General features: G+C 36.3%; 1 long non-coding RNA gene across 1 annotated transcript; it reads left to right on the top strand.

The window, feature by feature from the left end:
- The first annotated feature begins 422 nt into the window (after nt 1-422).
- On the top strand, nt 423-2,941 carry LOC110359024 (uncharacterized). Its single transcript, XR_002413915.2, has 3 exons — nt 423-556; nt 1,732-1,808; nt 2,769-2,941. It is a non-coding gene; the product is annotated as an uncharacterized LOC110359024 (long non-coding RNA).
- The last annotated feature ends 224 nt before the right edge of the window (nt 2,942-3,165 follow it).

Raw genomic sequence — 3,165 nt, 5'->3', positions numbered from 1 at the left:
TCTGATATGGAAGCACGGTCTTACACCCTTTTCACAGATATAAGCAAACATTAATGGTTTAATTCAAGTTACACAAGTTTGTGTCAGTCCCAAACCCACATTTTAAATTATGATATTAGCTCTCTGCTTTCTCAAGAAACCATTTATCTCTAAGTGGCAACCAAATATTTTCAACTAGGTGCCCACAGTCAGACATCTAAATCCATGCTGAGACACATAAACATTCTGATTATCAGTACTGAGCAGCCACTGAAATATCTGCAAATCAGTGGTGTATGTTGACTTCTAAGTATGCTGCTAAATTAGCTAAATTAACTTCTGTTAAAAGCTAGGGGGTTTTTATGTTTTCTTTTTGTTGTTGTTGTTGTTGTTTGTTTGTTTGTCTGTTTGTTTTCCCCTCAGGAGACCACTTTTCAGAAATCTGAAGACTTATTGACAATGCTAAATGATACATTTAAAAGTATCCAAATTGTTAACCCATACAAACAGGAAAAATGTTAGTAATTCTGTCATTAGACTATTCTAGCTTGGACAGCAGTAAGAATCACATAGAAAGGTATGTTGCTCATCTAAATCCCACTTGGAGTACTTTCAACCATAGAGTCATAAGTTTACTACTTTATTCACAAATGCTAAAGGTTTTCCATTTTACAACTCTTACTGAAGAGCTGAAAAGAGGCACAGGTATTAAATAAGTCCTCAAGCAGAATACAACTCTAAGAAAACTAGAATACTCAGTACATTGTAGTTTATTTGCACAGATCATCAACCAAGACTTTTTCTGGTCTACAAAACTGGGAGCTGTCTTACTTGTGATAAGCCGTGAGTACTATAACATGTTAGCTCATGCTCGGTGGCAACAGATTTGTTTTCCAAGATTGTGTAATCCAAATTCCTTTTCTAAGAGCTGATTTTGAGAAGCACTATTAAATGGAATAGTTAATGAGAGCACAGAATACTAGAGAAGTAAACTTTTTTTTTTTTTCTTCTTGTGGTAAACTTCAAAGATTAAAAGTATCAATTTATAAAGAACAAATATGATTTTAGGAATGGGAATTTCTGCTAGGGCACTAAGTTTCTGCTTATGTTACAATCAGGTCAGTGTACCCAGCTGTAGCACATGACAGAGATTTTAGGAACACAGTTAGGGTCACATTTACAATACAAATCGGGAATGTGTTGCAACTGCATTCTTTGATTTGATTGTAATGTAGATGACTGTAAGGCTAATTAAACATCATCTACTGTTCACAGGAGAAACCACCAGCTGTTGCTTAAGTACAGTTTAAAGACAGTTTTATAGGAAACAGGTTATGACATGGTTTTACCAACCAACAAGGACTGAGATTTTTCCATGTTATAACAAGACTCTAGAATTAGTTTAGCCTCAGTTAAAACACATTCAAAATACGTTTAATACAGGTCTTGCTAGCAGGTTACTAAGACACTTCAAAATTTGTTGCATATAGCTTCAGACAACAGTGGCACTATAAATATCTACTGTATTATGACCCAGATAAAATCAGTTTTCCTCTGGTCTATTTGGTCAAGCTGAATGGTGTTGGGCTTTTATTTTCACAAGGGTTTTGAGACAACATTCAGGCCTGTCATATTCACAATTTGGGAAAAAAAAAAAAAAAAGAATAAATGATATATCTCTCCTATACAGTGCTTTCATCTGCAAACCAAAAAGCACCTTCTTAAGATCACTATCATTATCTCAATTTTCAGAGAAGAAAACGAAGACACAGGGACGTGCTGCTACATGCCCAAGATCAGACCAAAGACTGGTAGCTAAAGTAACTGAGGTAAAGTCCTATGTCAGTAACTTATTTCACATCTACCCTAATATATATATATATATATATATATATATAATTATCCTGATTAAACTGTAGAAGGAGCCAGTATAAAAATTAATTTATACCAGAGCAGAGAGTATATTTTGGAGGTAAATTCCATAAATCATTACAGAAAGTCAATAAAGTCTCTAAATATAATTTAGAGTTGTCACCTTTTCAGGAAAAAAAAAATACTATAACATGATTCCCTGGCAACATAGAAACGTAATACATAATGCAGCCTCCAAATGATTGTTGTAAGATTTACCATCAAAGTTTTCCAGACAAATCTGAACCAGCACAAAGGTTTGGAACCAAACAAGTGATTTGTATCATTTTAACATCACATTTTCAAACAGCGTGACGAACATCTGATCTAGATCCAGTATTTTATGAAAATGCTTCCCAGGTAGCAGGTAGGAACTGTTGGTTTTAATCCCAGGGTCATATAATCCTGGCATCTCTCGGGGAGCAAAGGTGTCTGTAAAGATTCCAGTTTTCAACAGTCCTAGAAAGTGGTAGTTGCACCAACACAACCCATCTCCTGATGGAAGACACTGCAGTAACTGGGTATAATGTCTAGCAAGCTCGGTATTTCCAAAGCACCCACTTCTACAATCTCTGAGAGTCTAATACAGACATTAATCATTGCATTAAGTAATCTCATTAAAAGTAATCATCTTCACCGTCCCCAGCTTCAGGAGCTTGGTTGGATAAGTTTGAAATACATTTCATTTTGCAGACTTTGTTGCTCTTGCTGACAAGTAGTCTGATTTTATTTATTCTAGCTGGTTTTATTTCTCCTAGGAGACCCCACGCTGCAGGTAGCCAATAAATAAAATGTCCCTTCTGTCAGCATGTTTATGCTTCTTGCAACACTGTTTCAGTTGCAATTACCGTCATTAAATAAGCTTTCTTCAAATGCAGAGAGACCTGTGAAAGTGAAGGTGACCAACGGCAAATCAACTTAAAACTGGCAGTAGCCAGCAGACCACCTTGAGGCACAGATGCAAGAGACAATATTTATTCTCTGAAAAACAACAACCTTACACCTGCCCCAGCATGGGGAGAACCTCACTGTAACCGAAGAAGTTAAACCCTGGTTTTGATGCGTGCTACCCTTGTGTGCAACTTCCCACTTGGTAGCGGAAAGCTGTTTTCTGGCATAAAGCTGAACTGTATAAACTGAGAGCAAAGCAGCTCTATGATCCATCTTATCATCTCATTCTGACACCTGATGTTTCTTCCAGATTGTTACTCTAAGCTCTGTATCTACATGTGGTGAAGGTATAATTCCAGTTAAAATCTTAAATGGTGCCACTTC

Source organism: Columba livia, chromosome 3, assembly GCF_036013475.1.
Source record: "Columba livia isolate bColLiv1 breed racing homer chromosome 3, bColLiv1.pat.W.v2, whole genome shotgun sequence".
NCBI lineage: Eukaryota > Metazoa > Chordata > Aves > Columbiformes > Columbidae > Columba > Columba livia.
This window is presented reverse-complemented; position numbering and strand designations above follow the sequence as displayed.